Source organism: Mus musculus, chromosome 9 (assembly GCF_000001635.26).
Source record: "Mus musculus strain C57BL/6J chromosome 9, GRCm38.p6 C57BL/6J".
NCBI classification, from domain to species: domain Eukaryota; kingdom Metazoa; phylum Chordata; class Mammalia; order Rodentia; family Muridae; genus Mus; species Mus musculus.
In genome coordinates, this window is record NC_000075.6 from 115,440,686 (window position 1) to 115,468,602 (window position 27,917).

A 27,917-nucleotide genomic window follows, 5' to 3' on the forward strand; every position below is an offset into this window, starting at 1 on the left:
GGGGTTTGAATAAGGAGTGTGTGTGCATGCCTTTGTATGTACACGCCTCTGTGGTGTGTGTGTGCGCATGTCTGTGTGTGTGTGTGCGTGCACACTAAAGTGGCTAAAAGTATCGAAACTGAAAGGCTGACATATGCTTTTTTTTTTAAAACAAAACAAAACAAAACAAAACAAAAAACAAAAAAAAAAAACTTGAGCCTAAAATAGATTTGATGTTTTATTTATTTAATTTGAATCTTTGTTTTACAGAAAACCAATTTTTGGTTTCAAACCGAAACTGTGGTTTCCAGAGAGAACCCTATAGAAGCAGTTTTGTTTCCAAGAGCATTTGCTGATAGCGAGTGAACAGACAGTGACAGCCTGTTGATTTTCTTATCCTGTTCCCATTTTTTCTTTTGGTAAAATCACTTTTAAGAAAACATTATACATATTCTAAAAAGCCCCCGTGGTTGTTCCCATACACCTATGACAACTGAGAGGAGCCCCCTTCCGTCTCTGTCTCTCTCTTATCCCTACAAAGAACCACCTGCAACACTATTAAAGCAATCACTCGTCATATAGAGGCCCACATTTCAAATGATACTTGCATGTATTTATCTTTCATTGACAGCACTGTCTGTTTCCACCATCAGGCATGTGGTGGCTCAGAAGGATGCACACAGTGAGGAAGAGTTAAGACTGGTTTACACAGTACCCTGGTTAGTTTTGGTTGTTAACTCCATAGGAAACTGGAGTGACCTGGGAGGAGGGAATCTCAGTGGGGAATTGCCTCCATCACATTGGCCTGTGGGCGTGTCTGTAGGACATTTTCATAACTGCTAATTGATGTGGAAGGACCAAGCCCAGTACGGGTGGCACTAACTGTAGGCAACAGGCCTCCACTAAATAAGAAAGCAAGCTGACTGTGTGTCTGCCCCAACTTTCCCGAGTAATGGAGATAGCCTGAAAGTGTAAGCCAAACAAACCCTTTCCTCCCCTAACTTATTTTTGGTCAGTGTTTTATCTCAGTGGCAGAAACGAAAGAAGAATACATGATTAAAAGTGGTTTAATGATTAAGTATATATAGTTAATTGACAGAGGTATGACCTTAAATTGTCAGGTTTGTGTGTGCGTGTGTGTCCGTCCATGTGTGTGTGTTAAGAACACACAATATCTTCCCTCTTTACATTAAAAACTATGTCTGTCTGTGTGCCTGTGTGTGGATTTGTGCATGTGTGAGCAGAAGTGTTCACAGAAGCCAGACAAGGGGCTGAATCCCAGGAAGCTGGAGTTAGAAGCATTGCTGGGAACTGAGCTTGGGTCCTCTGCAAGAGCAGTACACTCTCTTAACCCTTGAGCCATCTCTCCAGTTCCACTCTTTTTTATGTTTGAAGACTATAAGGAGCAATTGTGGTCACCTTGAAATCTGTTTCTCTGTGTAAGTGCGATGGTGACTCCCCTCTTCATCCAATCATCCCAGCTTCTGGTAACGGCCATCCTGCATTCTACTCCCACACTGCCAGCAAATAATGTTCTCATGCTGTTTCTTAGCATTATTTTCATCTTCTGCTATACCGTTGGGGGGGGGGGTTCACTCCTTATTGCACCTCTCTATAATTCTCTTTATATGTCTCTATCACCTCTGTCTCCCCAGTTATAACTTTTATTTTGACTAAGTAACTATCTGTATTGTTCCAGTTTAGAAATACCTTTCACTGATTAGATAAGTAATATCTTTAAATCATGTTTTAAGGAAACGTAGTTTTTCCTGTAGTTGGTAGTCACCTTTGTTTTACCTTTGATTAGCCCTCCTTAAACCTTCCCTAATTTCTCTACCCAAAATGTTCTTATTGATCCCTTGAGAATAATTACCCTTGGGGCTGGAGAGAGGGCTCAGTGGTTAAGAGCACTGACTGTTCTTCCAGAGGTCCTTAGTTCAATTCCCAGCAACCCCATGGTGGCTCACAACCATCTGTAATGGGTAATGGGATCTGATGCCCTCTTCTGGTGTGTCTGAAGACAGCTACTAATATACGTAAAATAAATAAATTTTTTTTCTCATTTGTTTTAATGGTTTTTGAGACAGGGCCTCCCTCTCTATCCCTGTATGGCTTTGGTTAGGTGATATTGTCCTGCCTCCACTTACTAAGTGGTTGGATGATGTGTGTGAGTAGCTATGCCCCGTGAGGAGCACTTTTTTAAGTGATCAGACACATTGCGTTTGCCTGCTCTGTTTTTCCTCTCTGGACTCCTCCTCACGGTCTTTTTATCTTCCCTTCTAGTCTGCCTTGGCTGATCTCTAGGTTTCCACATCGTTGTCACCCGAGTCTTCGATTTACCTCCCGCCTGTGGGTTCTGTCTAGTCTCTCTTCGGTTGCATCTTCCCGATCCCACACCCTCTTCTTTCTCTTGTGGGAACGTATTATTTAGTAGCTTCCTGAAAGAAGGGTGCACTGACAGGTCGTTTATTTGAGAATTTCATGTCTGTAAGTGTCTTTGTTTTTCTTTTGCGTTTGATGGATGGTTAGACTTTGTGTAGAATTTGAGATTAGGCCGAATCAGAAATCCAAAATCTTTGCTCCAATCTCCTTCCATCTCACGTCTCTGTTCTTGCTCGCCACATCGACATATTTCCTTTCTCTAAAAGCTTTCAGCATCTTTATTTATTGCACATGTGCTGATTCCTCGTGATGACATGCCCACAGTCAGGTCTCTTGCTTGTCAGACGGCTAGACAACTCGTGTCTTCAGTCTGGAGCTGCTTTCTCTTCCTGTGACGTCAGGAATCTTCTCTGTTCTTTTTTTTTTCTTTTTCTTTTTCTGTATTTCATATTAACTAGATATTTAATTTAATTGGCTGATCACCTAACTTTATTCTATTTTCCTTCTTGCATATGATGCCTTTTGAAATTGTTCTATTTTATGGATAAGTTTGATTGTAGTTTCTGCGTAAGTTCTTAGCATTTCTTCTGTGATATTTCCATCAAACCCTTTTAAAAAGACTGGAGACCAAAGGCTCTGCCTTTATCTTCTTGTGTCTGGCTTATTTTATTTACATGTTTCCAAGTTTCATTTGTGTTGTAGAATGTGTAATAATCCTATATATCTTTATGGTTCAATAAAATTCTCAACTGTTTAAAAAAAAAGACTGCTGAGATGTATCAGTGGGTTAAAATGCTTGTACCACGAGCATTGTGATCCAGGTTTGAGGTCTGGAAAGCAGAGCAGACTGGAAGCACTCTCTCTGTCTGTCTGTCTGTCTGTCTGTCTGTCTGTCTGTTTCTGTCTCTCTCTCTCCCTCTTCATCCCTTTACTGTCCCCTGTATTTTTTGTCCCTTGATATACTTCATATAGGGATCATAGGCCACAGGTGAGGAATCTTTCTTGGGGGATAGCATGTATAAATGTTTATTCCGTCTGTGCTGTTTGGCTTGCTCAGAGAATAAAGCCTCCATGACATTCCTGTAGCTCAGTACGTGGCTTTTTACCTGCATGAGTCGGGGTTTTCTACAGTAGCAGATGCAGTAGAATGAACATATGCACAGAGAGACTTATTCGAGTGGTTTATGTGTTAGGAGCCGTGTAGTTCAGTAACAGCTGTCTTCATGTTTGAGAGAGCGAGAACCTAGAGGACGACCAGACCACAAGGCATCAGCACCTGATTGGGTGCTGAAGGCCTAGAGAACTCCTGGAGAGCCCCTGGTTCAGACCATGTTGGCAGGCATGGAAACTGGGTTATGACGTCAGTGATGGATGAATAGCAGAAGCAGTAAGATAGACAAGGATCGAAGGGAGCAAGATACGCTGAGTCTTTATATCTGCGCCACTGGAAGGGATGTCCACTTTGGGGAAGAGGAGATTTCTTCTTCTCCAAGTCAATCCTTTCTAGGAGTGCACAAACCCACCCAAAAGCCTCGCTCTTGCCTGAGTCCAATCAAGTTGGCACTTGATTACCATCCTGTTCCATTGCACGGTTCTATTCCAACTCCGTCCTTTTACTATATCCTCCTCCTCTGCTCTGTTTTTTTGAATCAACTTAAAATACTTTTTCTCTCCTCACTGGGGTTTTAGTGGAGCTATGCAAGAAGGGAGAGAAAGCCACAGAAGGCAGGACTTTTATCTCCTTCCCCAGACTCTGAACGGCCAGGATTCCGTAACATCCTGGACCTTGCACCGATGCGGTTCAGTTCCTAATCCCCTCACCTCAGGCCATCCTGAGCCTGTTGTGTGTATTTTAATGGAGTCCACAGGAAAGAGCTCAGGGGGATGATGAGAAATGTGAGACAAAGGAAGTGCTCAGGAGGAGAACTGAGTGCTGGTTCTTAGCATCGGACCTTTTATATTGAGTCAGGATTTGAAGACTGTGGAAGTACCGACCAGTGCCACATGGAAGCAGAGCCGAGCTCGCTGGATGTACCACAGCTGCAGAAGCTGCGAGACCTGTCCAAGAGTCCACCAGGCAGCCGCACGTCTATCCTCACCCTTCGAGGACTCAATGGATAGGTCTCCCTGAAGTTCTTTTGATGCTTGTGATTTCTAAATCTACTTACAGTAGTGAACAGCACTCCTTGGTTTTTAGGAAGAGCATCCTCACGCTTGCCTGAGGGAGGGAGGCATGCGGATGCCTTGATGTGTAATGAGAAGGGAATGGTGTTTTTACTTCTCTGGGAAGTTTTGAGTATAATCCTCCAGCTTGCAAACTGCCCTGGCTATAGAGCCGATGCTGGGAAAACCAGAGGAGCCTGTATGATCGCGTGATCATGGTCAGAGCAGTGACGTGGGGTGCTCCATTGGATGAGCATGGAGATTCCAAAATGCCCCGCTATAAAGAACAGCCGCAACATTTGTAGAGTGCCTACTGTGTGCCCAATACAGAGCGAAGGATTTAAAATCCACTACAAATTATTGCGTTCATTTTAAAGACAGAACCGTGTCATTAAAGCAGGTCGTTCTCTCCAGATATGCTATGGATCACATCAGGGCTCTCTCTTACGCCAGGGTCTGCCTTACTCTGTAGATGTGTCTATCTGTACGGTGTATATTGTATGCTTGTGATAAATATATGTGGTGTGTAATGTGTGTGTACATGATATGTATGGTGTCCATGGTGTGTTTGTGGAGTGAATATATAATGTATGTTATATGTAAATATTTTGTCTGCTTATATGGTATACAGGTGTGTGTATTATGTATGTATATGGTGTATGTGCATGGTATGTAGGTATGTTGTGTGTGTATGGTATGTGTGTATATGATATAGGGCTGTGTATGTTTTGTGTGTGTGTTATTTGTGGCTATAGGTGTGTATGTCTATGGTGTATGCGTTTGTCTCAGTGTGTTTTGTAACAGTTTCATGTGTTTTTCTTTTCTAGAAGGCTGCATTCAGACGGCTGGGTCTCACTTACATGGCAGGTCCCTCTCTCAGGGAACTGTGGGGAGAGTTACCCAGAGGCCTGGATAGTGCAAAGACCTGCCGAGGGTGGAGCAGTGGAATGACCACCTGTAAGTGCAGAGGAAGGAAGGGGGAAGCAGAGAAATAAACACAGGTAATTGAAATTACGTTGTCAAGCTGGCCACAGCCCACGAGGGAACAGCCTGTTGTTTAGAAAGCCTGGGCCAGAATGCTGGCCCAGGGTGCTGGCGACTTGCACAGCAACAATCTCTGCACCGGGAAGCAGGGGCAGGAAGACAAGGAGTTCAAGGTCATTTTTGGCTACCAGGCCCTGGGAAAAAAAAAACCAAACCAAACCAAAACGGGACTATGTCCAGAAAGGAAGGACACCATGGGTCCATGTCGTGACAAGGGGTCAGCAACTGTAGGGAAGCGCGCCCCAAGGACCCAGGTCTTTGTTCCCCATCTGCGGGGCGCAGCCAGGTATTCATTCCTCCTGCAGGGTCTGCTAGCTCCTCCCGGGGCTCATTTGGTTCTCGCTCTGGTTAAAGGTTCCTCTAGCTAGTGTGCTTTCTCCAAAGGCAGGGGAGCCGCTTTCTAGTCCGGCAAGTCTCCCCGACCCAGTTCCTCAGCGGCCTTACTTGCTTTGGCTGGTGTTTGGTCTCCAGTGGGAGAGCAGAAGTGGAATTGAGAACAGAGAGGATGTGGATTCGGTGGCTCCGCAAAGGTTGAAGGATAAATGGCTAGGACATTGGCAGGGTGTTGGGAGAAAGGGGAAGTGCTGATGATTCATTCCAGTAAAGACTGAAGGGAGCCTGGGATGCAGACATTTATGTCCTGTGGTGTTTGGTATAAGGTTGGCAGCGTGTTCCCTTTGATGTGGAAGGTTGGCTGAGGGCAAGGCGACTCCAAGAACACTTGGTTCCTTTTTGCTCTGCTTAGTTTCAAGGGGTGCGATCAGATCAGATCAGTTTCGCGCGCGGCCTTCCTGTGGTTGGAGACACGCAGCTGACTCTGACCAGTGAGCCGACATGCAAAGTAACATGGCTATGTTCTGACCTGGAGCATTTCTTTAATTTTTTAAATTAAACTGTTTCTGTAATGTGTAATCCGGCATTTGAGATGTAGAGGAAGAAGATCAAACATCCTGGGTTATCCTTGGCTACCTAGTGAATTAGAGGCCAGCCTCGGTTACCCAAGACTCTACCCCAACAAGTAAATAATTTTATCAGCACATATTCATTGCAGAAAACAGTGTTTCATTATGACATTTCCAAACACGTCTTTAATGTGGTAGGATCTAATTCACCCCATTGCATTTTTATTTTTGTAAATCAGGATGTACATTTTTTTGTCCCTCTTCCCAAATAGTCTTTCATCAGCTTTCATGCCTTTTAAAAGAAAAAAAAAATCTAGATTTTTTTTTTTTTTGCATTTGGAAGAAAACATGCAATATCTACCTTTCTGAGTCTGGCTTATTTCTGCTGAAGTTCCATTCATGTGAATGACATCACCGCGAGCTTCTTCCTAGCTGAATAAAACTCCAATGTGTTCACCTTCCACATCTTCTTTATCCATATCTCCATGGGGAATGTAGGCTCTGCTTCTCTATCTTCACTGTTGCAGGAAGATGCAGCTTCAAACGGAGCTGTGCCAACCTGATCCCCCTGTGCTGTGCTCTCTCTGGAGTGTAACTATGTAGCAAGATGGGGAAGGGCCACACCACATGGCTGATCTGGTTTTGTGGGGGAGCCTCCAAGGTGATCTGCATAGAGGCTGCCCTAGTTAACTGTCTCATCAGCCATGAATAAGGCTTCCCCCACACACCCTGCTTCTGAACCTCCCAAGAATTTGTTGTTTATTTTGGTGAAAACCATTCTGATGGTGTCAGTTATACTCTCTGTACATCTTGATTTACATTTTCCTAGTAGCTAAGGATGTTGAGCCTGTATTTTCTTATTCATTGATGGGTTATTTCTATTTCTTCTCAGATGTGTGTTCTGCTCGCTTGCCCATTTATTTAGTGGGTTCTTTGGCTTTTTTTTAAATTCTGAATTTTAATCTCTCACTGGATGAATAGACAGCAGAGGTCTGCCCACCCCCTAGGCCATCTCTTCACTCTGTTAATTGTTTTTGAAGTGCATAGGCTTTCTTATTTCATGCAATTGTTTTTTTTTAAAGAATTTCATTTTTATTTTATATAAGTGTGTTTTTGCCTTCATGCATGTATGTGCACCACATGCATGCAGTACCTATGGAGGCCAGAGAGGGCATTGGGTCCCTGAGAACTGGAGTGACAGACCACTGTGAGCAGCCCTGTAGATTGTGAGCATTAAACTTGGGTCCCTATGGGGTCTGCTGAGCTATGTCCCAGCTCCAGATCCCACTTTTCAATCCTTGGTTTTATTTTCTGGGCTATTGGAATCTTTGTTGAAGTCTTCTCTGGTGTCCACATCTCTTACGGTGTGCTGATGTTTTCATCCAATATTTTCAAAGTTTTGGGTCTTATGTGAAGGTCTTTGATCCATGTTGACTTGATTTTTTTTCTTTTGTACATGCAGAGAGTTGCACATCTAGGTTTATTCTTTATCCCCAGCACCATTTGAAGAGTCTGTCTTTTCTCTGGTGTAAGTCCTGAGTACCTTTGTTGAGAATCAGGTGGCTTCTTATCCTATCCTATCCTATCCTATCCTATCCTATCCTATCCTATCCTATCCTATCCTATCCTATCCTATCCTATCCTACGTGCCCTAGCTGGTTTGCATGTCTGTTTGGGGGCCATTGGAATACTGATTTTTGTTACTACAGCTCTGTCTTTTCCTTTGATAATTTGATAAGTGAGTTGGAACATTGAATTTCAATGCCAGTTTTGATTTATGTTTCCCAAAGGCTACAGATACAGAACCCCGTTTTCCTCACTTTCATTGACACCCAGAAACACTGGAGCTGCTGGCCATTCTGTCAATCTTGGTTTTGAGGTAAGGAACAGCCCTTCCATCTGACCAGTGTTCAATGGGGATGAAGGTCCAGTTTGGCTGCGACTGACTAAGACATGGGGATATCTGTTTTCAAGCAGCATGTAACCTGTACACCGTCAGATGCATTGTAAACAGGGTGACTTCATTTTCTAGGGGAGAAACTTGGCTTTTGGGATGGAAGAACAAATATGGAAAATGATCCTGAACATTGATATATGTATCTGGTGTATCCATGAGGAATGGGAGAAGACAGGAAGCGGCTGGGCACCATCAAAGGGCACAGATTTTCACATCCTGAGAAGCAAGTCCCACAAGTACATCAGACAGTGAGTATAGAGACTGAAGTGAACAAGTGGAAGTGTTGACTCCAAGGAGAGTTGGTTGTCAGGGCTCTTCTCACGTGAGCCGTAAGTCTGTGAGGTAATAGCTATGTGATGTCATTTGATTTAATTATCCCAGGATGGGTGCATATATAGAAATATTATGTTGCACCCCATAAACGGACATACTTTATAATCTGTCAATTACAAATGAATGGATTAAACATTCCACGTGGATGAATTAAAGAGAAAACATCTGAAAGGGACTCCCCAGGGATGACTGTGAAGAACTGGCCGAGAAGCATCGGTCTAATCATCTAATTGACACCAACTGGGGTAACCAAGTGGCACGAGATCTGATTTTTCTATATGTCGCTTTCCCTTCTGTTTCTTTCCTTAGGTTTCTTTCACTTAGAGGACATTTTTGGTTACACAGTGCCAAGATGAATACATGTATGAGACTTTTGAGGACAAGTTTATTCTACTTTTTTTTCAGTGATTTTATTTTTCAGATCTGTTCTTGCTACATAGCCCTGGCTGCCCTGAAAGGCACTGTGTTACTCAGTCTGGTTTGGGACTCGCTGCTATCCCCTGCCTCTCCCTCACAGATAATCAGATTATAGGTGCGTGCCACCGACTCTCAGTCTGCCCTGAGGTTTTCCGTTTCTTTGTCCTTTGTGAGTCCTTCCTAATTTTCCAGGCTTGCTTTTATTGTGGCCAGGAACTGTGCTCAGTTCGCCTAGGGCCTCCCTGGTCTTTTGACTTCTCTTGAATATAGAGTTCGTGACATTGTTTTGATGATGTTCTGTAGGGTGAGGAAGGAGGGTCAGACTGGGCTGCGTGTCTAGAGATTTGTCTTGTTTTGGGGAGCAGTAAAGGTGAGTCCTTGTTGAACTGTAAATGTTTGGGCTTACAGTACAAAGGGAGTCACAGTTAGATTTCCAATTCTTTAGGCCTGACCCGAAGAATTGGTGTCTGATTTACTTGCCCTCTGTCTCAGTCTCAGTCCCAGTCTCTGTCTCTGTCTCTGTCTCCCTTCCTCCCTCTCTTGCTCCCTTCCACCCTTCCTTCCTTCTTTCCTTCTTTCCTTTCTTCTTCCCTAGACCAAGTCTCACTCTGTAGCCTAGGCTGGCCTAGAACTTGTGACTGTCCTTCTGCCTCCTTGTCCTAGGTGCTGGGATTACAAATGTGAACTCCCACACTTCCTGCAACAGGATGTTTGTTTTGTTTTGAGATTTGGTCTCATACAGTCTAGGCTGGCTTTGAACTCACACTGCTGTTGAAAGGAACCAGCCTCCACCTCCTGAGTGCTGGGATCACACAGGAATGTGCCACTGTGCTGGCTTTACGCAGTATAGGGATTGAACCCAAGACTTTGTGTACCTCAGTCAGGTAAGTGCTCTATCCAGCCCCTCAGAAGGATGACTTGAGTTGGATACGACAATGCCAGACACTTAGGAAGTGTAAATGGATAGAGGCGGCAGATGTTTTGGGGAGCAGTCAAGGCCTGCCTGAAGGCTTGCTAGAATTACAGACTCACTGTGCCTGAATCTGCATTTTACCAAATGCCCCGGTGATTCATGCATGCATTAGAGTTTGAAAGGCCAGCTGCAGGGGTCTATAATAAAAATGTCTGACTTCTTCCAGGTCCCAGAACTGAAAGAGAAAGGACAGACTGTGTGAATAAGGAATGGCGGGTGTCTCAGAGCCAGAAAAAGAAAGTACTGTAAAGTGGAGCAGTGGATGTCCCCTGGGTCTTTACCATCTGTTGAGCCAGTCATGGCATCCCTCCCTGGGGAAGAACAGCCCCACCCCCAGACACGCTGTTCATCTTCTTGATGACAAGTGGATCCACCCATGGGAGACCTGCTCTTTGCTGGGTTTAAAATCCACCACCAAGCAGCTGTTATTTTTGCAAAGGTCAAAGGGCAACTTAATATTCAGGATCACTCTCTGTTGGATAATTTTATGTCAGCTTCGAACAGGCTGGAGTTAGCCGAGAGGTGGGAATCCCAACTGAGAAAATGCCCCCATAAGATCGAGTTGTACGCAAGCCTGTAGGGCATTTTCTTAATTAGTGATTGCTGGGAGAGGGCCCAGGCCGTTATAAGTAGGGTCATCCCTGGGCTGGTGGTCCTGGGGTCTGTAACAGAGCAGGCTGAGTGAGCTATGGAGAGAAAGCTAATAAGCAGCACCCCTCCATGACTTCTGTGTTAGTCCTTTTCTCCAGGTTCCTACCCTGTTTGAGTTCCTGTCCTGACTTCCTTCAGTGATGGAGTATGGTTGTGGAAACAGAAGCCAAGTAAACCCCTTCCTTCCCAATTTGCCTATGGTCATAGTGTTTCACCATAGCAACAGTAACCCAAACTATAAGTCAGAAGCTGGCTTCAGGAGAGTGAGGTGTTGCTCTGACAGACCTGACCATGCTTTGGGGAGGATCGTGGAAGGACTTTGGAACCTTGGGCTGGAAAAGCCAGTGAGTGTTGAGAGCTTGGTGGGCTGTTCTGTAGGAGCTTGGACGATCAGAGAGCTGAGAGCAGGGCAGATGATGGAGGCCTGGCTTGAGAAGTTTCAGAGGGAGGCAAAGGCTCTGCTATGCCATTTGTGTGAAGACTTTGTAGTTCTGGTCAGCTGGAGCTGAAGAATTGGCTGTGATCAACAAGAAACCAGAACCACTCCAATAAAACCTTTGATTTGCTGAGATAGTGGGTGCTGGTCGGCTGGGGCTGAGCGATCAGCTGTGATTAAGCAGTGGCTCCTGAGAGGTAGCACAAGGAGCTGCATTCTAGAGGTGGCCCAGGCTGTACTTTGTGCTGCCAGATGAACTCTGTACTGTGTAAGAGTATCCCAGGTGGTACTGGTTCTGACGGCATGAAGGGGTCATGGAGAGCTGCCGAGGCTTGGCGCTGTGAGAGATGAGGCAAGACCATTGGTGAAGGTGGAGCCTTACTAGCAATTGAATCCCCAGGACTGAAGGGGCAATGAAGAGAAGCTGAGGCTTGCCACCATGAAAAGAGCCCAGCAGAGGCTACTGGTGAAAATGCAGCCCAGTTGCAGCACAAGACCTCAGCACTTTGGAGATGCCAGTACCAAGGATGACCACCAAGAACAGCAGCGGCTATGAAGAGGAGCCGGCCGGAATCTAGAAGACAACCTGTGTGTGCTGCAGAGGGCAGAGGTGGGCAAGTGCCCTTCGACAGCCAGAGGATTGTGAGTGAATCCCAGATATTAGATATTGAATTATTCACATTGTTACAGCTTGGTTTTACTTTGTTCAGATTGTGACTGTGACCTGCTGCTTCTCTTGTGAAATAAGAAAGTATTTAGCTTTTTAAAAATTTTATAGTAGCCCACAGTTGAGAGACTTTAAAAAAAAATCTGGATTTTCACAGAGACTGAACTTTTAAAGCATGTGAATAGACTTTTAAGTCTGTGATGCTTTATTTGTGATATTAATCTAAGCTCTTAGGGATGAAAGAAAAGAGAGAAAGGTTATGTCTTTAAAATGTTGTGTGTCAAGTTGACAAGGGGTCAATTGTGTTGGTTTTTTTTTTTTTTTTTTTTTTTTGGTTTTTCGAGACAGGGTTTCTCTGTATAGCCCTGGCTGTCCTGGAACTCACGCTGTAGATCAGGCTGGCCTCGAACTCAGAAATCCACCTGCCTCTGCCTCCCGAGTACTGGGATTAAAGGCGTGCACCACCACTGCCTGGCGTGTTGGCTTATTTTATGTCAACTTGACATAGGTCATAGTCATCTCAGAGAAGGGAAACCCTCTATAAGATTGGGCTTTAGGCAAGGCTGTAGAACACTTTTTAAATTAGTGATTGATGGGAGAGTGCCACGCTTGACAGGCTGAGGCTTGAAAGCTACTCACGAGGCAAAAGAGTTTCACAGAAACTCGCTCCTGGAGTCTGGCGTTCTCTCTAACCCATACATTAATTTTTCATTCCCGCGTTAGTCTAGTGTATGGATCCACGTGCTCTCTTTTAGTATTATCCTATTATAAGTGCCTTTTAAGATTGTATTCTGACATAGCTAAAGCCAGTGTTCCAACAGTCCTAGAACATCCTTGAGCAAGACCATGGGCTTGAAATTCAGTAAGAATGTTGTATTCACTGACATTCAGAATAGCCTCTGGTATTACACTATCACTTTGAGTAAAAGCTAAGTCACTGCCCTTCACAGGAATCTACCATCACCAAGGAAGAAGGAAGTTTCTGGCCGAAGGAGAAACCAGAATAGATACTTAGAACTATAGCTGAGTTACACCCATACACAGGAATTTACAATTGTTTAGGAAGTAGATCAGGCTGTGGTTTTAGAGTATTGCATTATTCATGAGATGGTTAGCTAGAACGGAACTCCCTAGTTAGAACCATGACTTGGATGTGAAAGCCCTTGCCCTAGGAGTGAAAAGATCTCACACCTGGCTTCTAAGACTATAGCTGACCTTAGATAGGGCTGACTTTGTCTCAGTTATTTTTATTGCCCAGTTCCTTCTGATCTTTGCGTTTTCATTCCTCTGTTCTGTGTAAGAGTCATTAAGCATCCGGTTACCTCATTTGTACCTTGCGGGTATGTCACCCAACTTCCTTATTGTCTTCTGTATAAGAAGTTTGATGCTTGATTTGACAAATTACATTCAGATTCTTCACAACCTCTCCTGTTGTATCTGTCTGCCAATTCATCTGACGCTTTGCCCACCTGCAACTAGAGACCCGTTCCACGCAGACAAAGGGGCCCAGAGGGTCTGCGGCAGGAGAGGACCCAGCCCATTATGGGTAGGGTCATCCCTGGACTGAAAGTCCTGGGTTCTATAACAAAGTAGGCTGAGCAAGCCATGGAGGAAATGCCAGGGAGCAGCATTGGAAACCTTAAGCAGTACATAGCCCGACTGTGGGTACCTGTGTTCAGATCCTCATAAAATAGTGCTGCAGATCTGTCGCCCTTATGCCTGGGGGGCAGGGGGTGTGTCACAGAGGTCGCTGGCCAGCCAGCCTAGCTGAGGGAGTGAGCCCCAGGTTCAGAGACACCCTATTCAAAACATAAGGGAGATCTGACAGAGAAAGACACAGGCTTAACCTCTGGCTGCCATAGGCCCATGTGAATATATACACATGAAGGTGTACACATGCACACACACAGAACCCCTAAAGGCCAGGCATGATGGTGGCTCATACCTGTAATCTCAACCTCAGAAATCTGAGGCAGGAGAATCACTGCAAGGTCCAGGCCTAGCCTACATAGTGAAATCTTATGTCAAAACAAACAAACAAACAAACAAACAAACAAACAAACAAACAAACATATACAACAATAAGATCCCCGCTCAAAAAAAAAAACCCACCCCACCCAAATTCAACCTAAAACACCCAGGATAGAGGTGGTGGGTACCCTTGTGCAGCAAAATGGAGTACCGAGTGATGTGCTGATGAGACAGAAAGGGGAGGAGGAAGAGAGATGGGGGCAGAGATACTTGGGGGTTGGGGTTGGGAGCTACAGTGCGGAGGCTCTGCCAGACACTGGCTCTAGGATTAGGTCAGAAGTAACCAGATTGTTTATTGAGGTCACTGTTATCTGGGGTTGTGTTACACAAGTCCTGCTGACACTTCACCTGGACCAGAGTTGTGGCAAAGGTTCTATTTACTGGGGAGAGCCTCAACGGCTTCCAGGGCAAAGAGCCTGGGAGTGCAGCTGCCATGGTCAATTGTGTCTTTGTTTCTAAATCTTTCTATGTGGGGAAGGAAGAATGCTCAACAATGAGGGAAAGGGGCAGGCGGGGCGCCGGAGAAAAAGGTCCTGAGACGCTTCATGGTAAAGCTGACCCGACCTCACAGACACCACGTGAGCACTGTGGCTCCGAGCTACACAGTTCAGAGCAGGATGGCGGGTGGGGGACGTGGGGAGGGTTGAATCCATGGAGGCATCAAAAGAAAGAAATCTGGGCACGTTGTAACGTGACTTGAGCAAGGAATTTGAATGCAAGTCTCTCATGTGCTTGGTGAACAAGAAAAGAGCATGAGGACCGAAGCCTGCTACTGTCGTAGTTTTGTCCCTTTGATCAACTTGAGCTAGGATTTGGATCAATGGTCCTCGTCTACCTAAATGTCTCATTGAAGACACAGAAGTGGCAGAAAAAAAAATCCATCGAATGGCAGCTGAGACAAGATGGACAGGGTTGTTTCTTAGCGATAGACATCGGAGGATAGGAATGAGAGGTTGGCTCCGAAGCTCCATCTTCATCGTGTCATATTTCCCATCATGCTTTTCTGTCTCTTGCTAATCGCATGCCTGTCATTATTCAAGGCACCCCATCAGTGCTTATAGTGTATTTCGTACACTTGCTGCTGCTTTTTTAAACGAGAGCAAATTGTGCCCCTTATTTATTTATTTTGATACGGAGCCTCATTTATGTAGACGAGGCTGACCTTGAATTTATAGGGACCCACCAGCCTCTTCCTCCCGATGGCTGGGATTAAAGGCTTGTACCATCATGCCTGGCCCTCTTTCCTTCTGGTAGGTATCGTATTATATGTTCCTAGCCCTCATGGACTACAAAGGAAGGTGGGGAAATGGGTTTCTAGATAATTTTTAGGCTTTACAATGAAAAGGGAACAAGGAATCCCAGTATTGGGTGAGACCATTGTGGAAAGAATTGACCAGTGATGGTGTTGCCTCTTGGCTGGAGTGGATAGGTCCAAAAAGGGGACAGAATAGAAGACAAGGAGCCAAGCTAAACAAAAAGATACTGGAATTTTGGATGGAATTGCAGGAGGGGTGAGAGGAGAGATCCTTAGGGCCTGAGATGGATTAGATATGGGGTAAAGGAGAAGAAACTTCCAGACTAATACTTTTGTTGCTTTAACAAAGTTTGCTTAGGGACTGTCCTGCTTCCCAGAGGCAGGAGGCAGCTGGACGCATGGCCTCAGGCTCTGCCAAAGGCTGTCTGAATGAGGTCCCACCTAGCCCAGCCCCTCAGGGGTGGGACTCAAGAGGTGACACAGAGAAGGCAGGGCACCAGGCCTCCCGCTGTGTTGTAAGAACTAATGTGAGTGGTTGGGGCAAAGGAGAAAGAGAGCTTGGGGCAGGAGGAAAGTTGGGGAGGGGCACTGAGATTCGGGAGAAGGGAGAAGGGTCTTGGGAGCCTGTGGGCTGCAGGGTGAAGCCCTTGGCCTATCTGAGGATGAAATCTTTACCTGCACTCATCTACCACAGACACATGACCCTAAAAATTGGACCTGTTTAATGAATCCTGCTGGAAATTCCCCATTCTCAGCATTTAAATAAAGCGAGTTGAACCTTTGATTCAGTTCACTTTATAAAGTACTCAACGTGAATTGCTTTTTGGTGGTCGTTTATTTCCTCCTCTGTGAGCCAGTGGCCCAAATAGAAACCCTCAGAGGCTTGCCTTTCCAAAGCCTGGGGGTGGGGGACTGCCCAGCCTCTAACCAGGGAGCTAAGCTCCCTCCTGCAGCTTGCTCACAGGCTGGGGGCCAGGGTGACCTATATTGACTCCAATTTGCTATGCATTTCAAAGCAGATTAGGGGACCCTTTGAACAGGCTCTGGGCAGTCAGGTGTCCTCGCCAGCACCCCAGGAAACCGCATGAGACCCAAATAGCGGCTGGTGCTGATTGAAATAGTGTTTTCTGGAATTCCAGCCCTGAGGTTACTTTCTGGCTGAAAACAAAATCACTTTGCCCAGTAGGTGACTGCGACTTTCAAGGAGGACCCCAGAGCTCACCAAAGAGGACCCCCAAAACTGAGGAAGACTCCTCAGAACTGAATCCCAACAGATGAGATGAGACTTGCAGGAGAGCTGTGTGTTTAATGGGATTGTTTTCCCCCAGGCAGCTAAATAAGTTTTCATTCTGAACACATACATATCAGCCTCCCCCCACCCCACCGCCCCCAAACTCTTGTCTGTTTAAGCTGTTGAGATAACCAGAATTAGATAAGAAAAGCTCAGACTGGATGTGGTGGCATGTACTTGTTATCCCAGTGCCTGGGTGGTAGGTGCAGGAGGATCAGAAGTTTAAGGTCATCCTTGGTTGCAGAGTAAATTTGAGGTCAGAATGAACTACATATGAGACCATGCCTCAAAAAATTCTCATTCTACTTATAAAAAGTATGTATATAAGTATACTGATATGTGATACACAATGTTGTATATTATAATACAGCTGTTTTATAATATGTGGTTTATAATTTAATATAATTTATAAAATGTATTTTGTATCATAAACACATCTAGTGGTTCACTCTTTGCAGTGCTGGAGATGGACCTGCTGAGCAAGGTCTGTACCACTGAGCTAACCTCCAGCCCACATTCTTAGATAGATGTCTGTGGCCGGATATCAGACGGTGTAGGAATTTGCATCCTAAGGCATTTCATGCATACATATAATGCACATGCATGTGCATGTGCATGCATACATGCACACATATCCATAGATTCTCACATGCACACCCTCACATGTGCATTCAGACACCTACACACACACACACACACACACATATCCATACACTCACACCGGCTGACATGCATGTCCTCACATATGCACACAGATACCCCCACAGTTACACACATGTGTTTACACAAGTGCGCACGCACGTGCACACACACACACTCGTGCAGCTTAGGAGTTTACCTCTCACCTCTGACCCTTGTTAGGTCTTGCTGACTCCTGCGACATTTCCCCCTTTCTCCCAGGCCTGCCTCAGCTTCTAAGCAGCTCATGGCCATCTCTTCTTCCTTGTTCTGCATTGTCCCCCGGTGCAGTGACACCAGGAAGGGACCCATGCCTCTGAGCTGTCCTCCTAGGTGAGGCAGCCATACTGGAACTTGTGTCAGCGACGGAAGTGAACAGAAATGCTTGCACGAAGGAAGAGCTTCCCTCTCCAAGCAGAAGCTGTGCAAGCAAAGAGCCACGGAGAAGTGCTGGGGAAAGCAGGCTGTAAGCCTTTCTAATATTCCTAACCCCAGCATCATGAGATTATGATGCTCGAAAGACTGACCCGGGGTTGGGGCAAACAGTTCAGTCCTCAGCCTCCGAGGGAAGTGAGACTTCAATTATTTGAGACAGATGGCTGGCTGCGTCTAGTCTAATTTTAGATGGCCTCCAGGAACAGGCCACAGCTTCCCTCGGTGACCCGAGTCCTTAATAACCAGGGTGGAGATGGCAATGCTTTACTCTGAGATGTCAGAGGCCATTACTGTCACCTAAATGGAGAACCTGAGGGCAGGGCTGGCACTCTGTGCATCTGGTGTTGTGTCCGTTTTACACTGCTCTTCTCTGCTTCTCTACAGACCGCTTTACACCGCAGCAGGACAGACGCTCGTCTGCCTGGCAGCCCTCCCACGAAATTTAAAACCAGTCTTCCTATTTTATTGCCATTGGTGTGTGTGTGTGTGTGTGTGTGTGTGTGTGTGTGAGCTCATGCATAAACATGGAGGTCAGAGGTCAACAACAGTATTCTCTATCACTCTTTACCTTGTTTGAGATATGTCTTTCATTGAACCTGGAATATTCCAGCTGCATTGTCTAGCTAGTGAGCCCTAGGCACCTTCCTGTTCCCTACCCATCTGACACCCCAGGGATTAGAACTCAGATCCTCATACTTGCATAGTGCACGGTTTACCCACTGAGCCATTTCCAAGGTCCCCTGACACTTTGGTTGGTAGGGCTTAGTGGCTAAGAGAACAGCTCACCCCTTCTGCTCTTGGATGCAGCTTTGAATGGTGACTTATCTCTGATCTGCCTGATGTCGGCTCCTAAAGACTGAGGTTGTTGATCTAAGCATGCTGCTGTTTACTGAAACTGGAGATACAGAAATAAGAAGGGGACAAGTCCCTTCCGGTCTACTCCAGTACCAGGGTGCCTTGCGTGCGGAGTTTCCGGACACCCCCAAGGTCCTCACAGGACCCTCCACGGGATCTTAAGACCTCTGATGAGTGGAACACAACTTCTACCAGGAGGCAGGTTTGAAACCAGATATCTGGGCACCTTCCCTGCAAGAAGAGAGCTTGCCTGCAGAGAATACTCTGACCACTGAAACTAAGGAGAGAGCTAGTCTCCCAGGTCTGCTGTTAGAGGCTAACAGAGTCACCTGAGGAACAAGCTCTAACCAGAGACAACTATAACAGCTAGCTTCAGAGATTACCAGATGGTGAAAGGCAAACGTAAGAATCCTACTAACAGAAATCAAGACCACTCACCATCATCAGAACGCAGCACTCCCACCCCACCTAGTCCTGGGCACCCCAACACAACCGAAAAGCAAGATCCGGATTTAAAAGCATATCTCATGATGATGGTAGAGGACATCAAGAAGGACTTTAATGACTCACTTAAAGAAATACAGGAGAACACAGCTAAACAGGTAGAAGACCTTAAAGAGGAAACACAAAAATTTCTTAAAGAATTGCAGGAAAACATGACCAAACAGGTGATGGAATTGAATAAAACCATCCAAGACATAAAAAGGGAAGTAGACACAATAAAGAAAACCCAAAGTGAGGCAATGCTGGAGATAGAAACCCTAGGAAAGAAACCTGGAACCATAGATTCGAGCATCAGCAGCAGAATACAAGAGATGGAAGAGAGAATCTCAGGTGCAGAAGATTCCATAGAGAACATCGGCACAACAATCAAAGAAAATACAAAACACAAAAAGATCCTAACTCAAAACATCCAGGAAATCCAGGACACAATGAGAAGACCAAACCTACAGATAATAGGAGTTGATGAGAATGAAGATTTTCAACTTAAAGGGCCAGCAAATATCTTCAACAAAATTATAGAAGAAAACTTCCCAAACCTAAAGAATGGCATGCCCATGAACATACAAGAAGCCTACAGAACTCCAAATAGACTGGACCAGAAAAGAAATTCCTCCAGACACATAATAATCAGAACAACAAATTCACCAAATAAAGAGAGAATATTAAAAGCAGTAAGGGAGAAAGGTCAAGTAACATATAAAGGCAGGCCTATCAGAATTACACCAGACTTTTCACCAGAGACTATGAAAGCCAGAAGAGCCTGGACAGATGTTATACAGACACTAAGAGAACACAAATGCCAGCCCAGGCTACTATACTCGGCCAAACTCTCAATTACCATAGATGGAGAAACCAAAGTATTCCACGACAAAACCAAATTCACACATTATCTTTCCACGAATCCAACCCTTCAAAGGACAATAACAGAAAACAAAACAAAACAAAAAACAAACAAACAAACAAAAAACAATACAAGGACGGAAATCACACCCTAGAAAAAGCAAGAAAGTAATCCCTCAACAAAACAAAAAGAAGACAGCCACAAGAACAGAATGCCAACTCTAACAACAAAAATAAAAGGAAGCAACAATTACTTTTCCTTAATATCTCCTAATATCAATGGACTCAATTCCCCAATAAAAAGACATAGACTAACAGACTGGCTACACAAACAGGACCCAACATTCTGCTGCTTACAGGAAACCCATCTCAGGGAAAAAGACAGACACTACCTCAGAGTGAAAGGCTGGAAAACAATTTTCTAAGCAAATGGTCTGAAGAAACAAGCTGGAGTAGCCATTCTGATATCGAATAAAATCGACTTCCAACCCAAAGTTATCAAAAAAGACAAGGAGGGACACTTCATACTCATCAAAGATAAAATCCTCCAAGAGGAACTTTCAATTCTAAATATCTATGCTTCAAATGCAAGGGCAGCCACATTCATTAAAGACACTTTAGTAAAGCTCAAAGCACACATTGCACCTCACACAATAATAGTGGGAGACTTCAACACATCACTTTCACCAATGGACAGATCATGGAAACAGAAACTAAACAGGAACACAGTGAAACTAACAGAAGTTATAAAACAAATGGACTTAACAGACATCTACAGAACATTTTATCCTAAAACAAAAGGATATACCTTCTTCTCAGCACCTCATGGGACCTTCTCCAAAATTGACCATATAATTGGTCACAAAACAGGCCTCAACAGATACAAAAATATTGAAATTGTCCCATGCATCCTATCAGACCACCATGGAGTAAGGCTGATCTTCAATAACAACATAAATAATGGAAAGCCAGCATTCACGTGGAAACTGAACGACACTCTTTTCAATGATACCTTGGTCAAGGAAGGAATAAAGAAAGAAATTAAAGACTTTTTAGAGTTTAATGAAAATAAAGCCACAACATACCCAAACCTGTGGGACACAATGAAAGCATTTCTAAGAGGGAAACTCATAGCTCTGAGTGCCTCCAAGAAAAAACTGGAGAGAGCACACACTAGCAGCTTGACAACACATCTCAAAGCTCTAGAAAAAAAGGAAGAAAATTCACCAAAGAGGAGTAGATGGCAGGAAATAATCAAACTCAGGGGTGAAATCAACCAAGTGGAAGCAAGAAGAACTATTCAAAGAATTAACCAAACGAGTAGTGGTTCTTTGAGAAAATCAACAAGATAGATGAACCCTTAGCTAGACTCATTAGAGGGCACAGGGACAGCATTCTAATTAACAAAATCAGAAATGAAAAGGGAGACATAACAACAGATCCTGAAGAAATCCAAAACACCATCAGATCCTTCTACAAAAGGCTATACTCAACAAAACTGGAAAACCTGGACGAAATGGACAAATTTCTAGACAGATACCAGGTACCAAAGTTAAATCAGGATCAAGTTAATGATCTAAACAGTTCCATATCCCCCAAAGAAATACAAGCAGTCATTAATAGTCTCCCAGCCAAAAAAAGCCCAGGACCAGACGGGTTTAGTGCAGAGTTCTATCAGACCTTCAAAGAAAATCTAATTCCAGTTCTGTACAAACTATTCCACAAAATAGAAGTAGAAGGTACTCTAGCCAACTCATTCTATGAAGCCACAATTACTCTGATACCTAAACCACAGAAAGATCCAACAAAGAGAGAACTTCAGACCAATTTCCCTTATGAATATCGATGCAAAAATACTTGATAAAATTCTCGCTAACCGAATCCAAGAACACATTAAAGCAATCATCCATCATGACCAAGTAGGTTTTACTCCAGGGATGCAGGGATGGTTTAATATACGGAAATCCATCAACGTAATCCATTATATAAACAAACTCAAAGACAAAAACCACATGATCATCTCGTTAGATGCGGAGAAAGCATTTGACAAGATCCAACACCCATTCATGATAAAAGTCTTGGAAAGATCAGGAATTCAAGGCCCATACCTAAACATGATAAAAGCAATCTACAGCAAACCAGTAGCCAACATCAAAGTAAATGGTGAGAAGCTAGAAGCAATCCCACTAAAATCAGGGACTAGACAAGGCTGCCCACTTTCTCCCTACCTCTTCAACATAGTACTCGAAGTCCTAGCCAGAGCAATTCGACAACAAAAGGAGATCAAGGGGATACAAATTGGAAAAGAGGAAGTCAAAAAATCACTTTTTGCAGATGATATAATAGTATATATAAGTGACCCTAAAAATTCCACCAGAGAACTCCTAAACCTGATAAACAGCTTCGGTGAAGTAGCTGGATATAAAATTAACTCAAACAAGTCAATGGCCTTTCTCTACACAAAGAATAAACAGGCTGAGAAAGAAATTAGGGAAACAATACCCTTCTCAATAGTCACAAATAATATAAAATATCTTGGCGTGACTCTAACTAAGGAAGTGAAAGATCTGTATGATAAGAACTTCAAGTCTCTGAAGAAAGAAATTAAAGAAGATCTCAGAAGATGGAAAGATCTCCCATGTCATGGATTGGCAGCATCAACATTGTAAAAATGGCCATCTTGCCAAAAGCAATCTACAGATTCAATTTAATCCCCATCAAAATTCCAACTCAATTCTTCAATGAATTAGAAAGAGCAATCTGCAAATTCATCTGGAATAACAAAAAACCTAGGATAGCAAAAACTCTTCTCAAGGATAAAAGAACGTCTGGTGGAATCACCATGCCTGACCTAAAGCTTTACTACAGAGCAATTGTGATAAAAACTGCATGGTACTGGTATAGTGACAGACAAGTAGACCAGTGGAATAGAATTGAAGACCCAGAAATGAACCCACACACCTATGGTTACTTGATCTTCGACAAGGGAGCTAAAACCATCCAGTGGAAGAAAGACAACCAGAGACACTGAAACTTATAGAGGAGAAAGTGGGCACAGGGCAAAAATTCCTGAATAGAACAGCAATGGCTTGTGCTGTAAGATCAAGAATTGACAAATGGGACCTCATGAAACTGCAAAGCTTCTGCAAGGCAAAAGACACCGTCAATAAGACAAAAAGGCCACCAACAAATTGGGAAAGGATCTTTACCTATCCTAAATCAGATAGGGGACTAATATCCAATATATATAAAGAACTCAAGAAGGTGGACTCCAGAAAATCAAATAACCCCATTAAAGATGGGGCTCAGAGCTAAACAACGAATTCTCATCTGAGGAATACCGAATGGCTGAGAAGCACCTGAAAAAATGCTCAGCATCCTTAATCATCAGAGAAATGCAAATCAAAACAACCCTGAGATTCCATCTCACACCAGTCAGAATGGCTAAGATCAAAAATTCAGGTGACAGCAGATGCTGGTGAGGATGTGGAGAAAGAGGAACACTCCTTCATTGTTGGTGGGATTGCAAGCTTGTACAACCACTCTGGAAATCTCAGAAAATTGGACATAGCACTACCAGAGGATCCTGCAATACCTCTCCTGGGCATATATCTAGAAGATGTTCCAACGGGTAAGAAGGACACATGCTCCACTATGTTCATAGCAGCCTTATTTATAATAGCCAGAAGCTGGAAAGAACCCAGATGCCCCTCAACAGAGGAATGGATACAAAATTGTGGTACATTTACACAATGGAGTACTACTCAGCTATTAAAAAGAATGAATTTATGAAATTCCTAGGCAAATGGTTGGACCTGGAGGGCATCATCCTGAGTGAGGTAACACAATCACAAAAGAACTCAAATGATATGTACTCACTGATAAGTGGATATTAGCCCAGAAACTTAGTATACCCGAGATATTAGAGACAATTTGTGAAACACATGAAACTGAAGAAGAACGAAGACCAAAGTGTGGACACTTTGCCCCTTCTTAGAATTGGAAACAATCACCCATGGAAGGAGTTACAGAGACAAAGTTTGGAGCTGAGACAAAAGGATAGACCATCTTGAGACTGCCATATCCAGGGATCCATCCCATAATTAGCCTCCAAATGATGAGACCATTGCATACACTAGCAAGCGTTTGGTGAAAGGACCCTGATATAGCTGTCTCTTGTGAGACTAGGCCGGGGCCTAGCAAACACATAAGTGGATGCTCACAGTCAGCTATTGGATGGAGCACAGGGCCCCCAATGGAGGAGCTAGAGAAAGTATCCAAGGAGCTAAAGAGATCTGCAACCCTGTAGGTGCAACAACATTATGAACTAACCAGTACCCCGGAGCTCTTGAGTCTAGCTGTATATGTATCAAAAGATGGCCTAGTCGGCCATCACTGGAAAGAGAGGCCCATTGGATACGCAAACTTTATATGCCCCAGTACAGGGGAAAGCCAGGGCCAAAAAGTGGGAATAGGTGGGTAGGGGAGTGGGGGGAGGGTATGGGGGACTTTTGGGATAGCATTGGAAATGTAATTGAGGAAAATACGTAATAAAAAAATATTAAAAAAAAGAAATCACACACACACAAAAAAAAGAAATAAGAAGGGATTTGAAACTGCCATATTGGTGACTCAAGAAATTCATTTGTCGGTCTTCTTCCCAGCACACATTCATATACTCAGAACCTTCTAATATATATTAATAATACATATTAATAATATATAGCCACTTGATATCAATTACCTCGTTTCAGTTTTCTTAAAAATGTAACATCTGTATTAAGGGTTATGCCTTTTCCTTAGAATGACCGTAGATATCAGTCTATGGGGTTTTATTATTGGATTCCCCATGATTGACACACCTGTTTTCTTCTGGTGGAGAATTTAAATAATTTCCAACTAGAAAAATAAAAAGAAACTGAAAATAGAATGGCCATTTGAGCCAGCTACGCCACTCACAGGTTGAGACCCAGAGGACCCCAAGTCTGACCACTGAGACGCTTGCAGAGATGTGCTACAGCTGCAGTCGCGGTGGCCCAGGGTGGGAGCAGCCAGCGTCCATGTTCAGATGATGGACGAGGAAAGTTCCACAGAGACACACGGGAGTATTCAGCCACAATGAGAACTGAATGTGGACATGTGAATGGCTGGGACTGGAAATTAGTATCTTCAGTAAAGTGTCAGAAAGGCGAACATCACATGTTTTCTCTCGCACGTGGACCCTAGGTTTCAGTGGTTTTGCACATACATGAGTGTATGGAGGGTTCAGGTTAAGAAAGCAGAAAGGAGACCATGAGGGGGTTAAGGAAGAGTTGGGGAGGGGATAGAAAAGAAAAAGGAGGATATCAGAACATAGGTGATGTTAAAGCAGAAGCGGGCTAGAGTGAGAGGAGGGAGACATGACTGGGAGGAGGGGATGTAAGTGCGAGGAGGGGGCCAGAGTGGGAGGAGGGGGACATGAGTGGGAGGAGGGGGACATGACTGGGAGGAGGAGATGTAAGTGGGAGGAGGGGGACTAGGGTGGGAGGAGAGGGCCAGAGTGGGAGGAGGGGAACATGAGTGGGAGGAGAGTGCCAGAGTGGGAGGAGGGGGACTAGGGTAGGAGGAGGAGGACATGAGTGGGAGGAGGGAGAGGTGAGTGGGAGGAAGAGGACTAGCAGCAGAAGGCAGAAAGGTAGGGAGGAGAGTGGGAAGGAAGATCCTTATCCATGGCTTGCTCCTCCTGATGCTGGTGTGTTCCAGTTGGCTTGCCTGCCCAGCAGAGCACTCCATGAGGTGTTCGTGCCTTTGCTGGGATCAATAGAGCTCTAAAAAACCAAAAGCTGTTCTTTGCCAATCCCTGGCACTACGGGGGTATGTGCCAAGGCCACACTGTACCCTTAGTGGTCATTTTAGAAGGGCTGGCCATGGCTGATGTCTCTGGAGGAAGAGATCCTGGCTCTACCTTCAGTGAGGATAATAGCTTCCTTAGAGAAAGAAAATAAGTTGTAAGTGAGGGAGAAAGAGTTTGACATACTTTCTTTCTGGCCTAGATAGAGAAAAAGTCAAATTTCTGTACTGAGAAATACTGAGAGAAATGAGGAAGCCTGGGGAAGCTTTCGATGGGGGCAGCCTTCAGAAGAAGCGATCAGAAATGCTGAGCCTGGAGGCGAATTGTGAAGGGAGCGGGAAAGGTCCTTCCCCAGGTGGGGTTGGAGGAAAGGCGGCTCTTCAGCATCCACAGGAGACTGGCAGTGTCACAGCACAAGGACACATATTCAGAAAGAGATGAATCCGAGAGGCATCAAGCCAAAAGAGTCTGAAAGTTGCGTGAGAGGTGAAGAGCTCTTAAGGACTGCATTAAAAAAACGTGTGCATGAGCGTGTCCGTCAGCCTTGCACCACTGAGGCAATGCCTGCCGTACACTACTTACAAAGTAAAGGAATGTACTTTGGCTAACTGTGCTAGAGCAGTGGTTCTCAACTTTCCTAATGCTGCAACCCTTTAATAGAGTTCCTTATGTTGTGGAGACCCCCAACCATAAACCCTTCCTTCTATAAACCATCATGGACACAGTGGTTTATCACAATACAGAAGTAACTAAAACACCTCTAGTCCCCTGCAAGGTCCCCCTCCTGTGACATAAGGACTTTGATATAAGGCCCCACCTTCAAAGGTCCAATAGCTTCCCACACTGTCGACATGGGCACCACCCCTTAACAGATGGGCAGTTCGATGGTCCATACTGTAGAAATGAATATGCCAGTCTCAGAGGAGCATCTTTACAGTTCTGAGATGAGGGATGGAGAGAGAGAGAAACCCAAGGAGCAGAAAGGAAAGTTCAAGCACTCCAGAGAGCCTTTTCTCTGATGTCATCAAAACCCTTTTATAAAAGTCTGGGATGTGGCTGGATAGATCGTGTAGCAGTTAAATGCATGGGCTGCTTTTTCGGAGGACCTACACTTGTTTCTCTGACCCCATGACAGGCAACTCACAGCAGCCTGTACCTCTATCTCCAGGGGACCCAGATGTCCTCTTCTGGTCCCTGAAGACAACTGTCTCACATGCCCATATTCATACACATGATGTTTTTAGGTTAACAAAATGAGGGCCTCTCAATTTTTCTATTAATTAGTTAACCAATTAATCCTTTTTGCATGTATCTGTGTGGTATGCATGCATGTGTATATGCATGTTTACATGTATGTGGGTATACATGAATGTATGTGCACATGTGTGTAGAGGCTCAAGGCTGACATCAAGGGTCTTCCTTGATTATTCTTTACCTTACTCATTGAGGCATAGTCTCTCAATTGAAAGAGAACCCACTGCTAATCTAGCTAGTCAACTTGGTCCAGGTATCCCTTGCGATTATCCTCCAAGTGTTGGGACTACGGATGACCCAGCACATCTACCTTATAGTCACATGGGTGCTGAGGATCTGAACATGGGTCCTTGTGCTTGCACGACAAGCAGCTCGCCTGCTGAACTGTTTCTCCAGCCTGTCCATCTTGTGTCTTTGAGACAGGAATGCTGTCTTGTGTATGGACCTCACTGATTCGCCTAGACTGGCTGGCCAATGAGCCCCAGGAAACTCCCTGTTCTGCCTCGTCAGCACGAGGATTACAAATGTGCTGCACCACATCTGAAGTTTTCTCATGGGTCTGGGCACTGAACTCAGTTCTCATGCTTGTACAGAATGGCCTTCCTAACGGAGCCATCGCCCCAAGCCCCATTATACTTTTAGGGTGAGTTTGTCTGTCCTTCCATGCCTTATTGGCTCTGATGAACATCTGTCCACCAAGACACTGTCCTTAATTAATGTGACTCTTAATTAAGAGCTGAAGGTCACCCTAACTGCTAAGGAAAGAGTCTTCCAGGGCTAAATCAGTCCCCAAGGCAGTGCCCTCTGGAGATCTGAGCCGGGGCAATGAGGTCTTTGCTGTTCCTTCTAAGACATTCAGAATTCTCTAGAAGCTGCTGTTGAAGCCATAATGCATTTGTCCAGATTGAAAAGACATGGTTACAATTCCTAGGGTCATATTTTTAAGTTGAGTGGATGCAGAAATTAGATTTTTATGAATGAGTAATTTCCGTGCCATTGTATTCTCTAGGTGGTTGAACATTTGTATTTTGATTTGATTA

At 44.5% G+C, this 27,917-nt stretch overlaps 1 long non-coding RNA gene across 4 annotated transcripts in view; it reads left to right on the forward strand.

Annotated features, from left to right (window-relative positions):
* Window positions 1–9,809: 9,809 nt before the first annotated feature.
* Gm39447 overlaps window positions 9,810–27,917 on the forward strand; it is an 89,300-nt gene continuing 71,192 nt past the window's right edge. For all 4 annotated transcript variants that reach the window (XR_001779314.1, XR_001779315.1, XR_001779317.1 and 1 more), the window contains exon 1: window positions 9,810–11,879. This is a non-coding gene — a long non-coding RNA (predicted gene, 39447). The remainder of the gene's footprint in view (window positions 11,880–27,917) is intronic.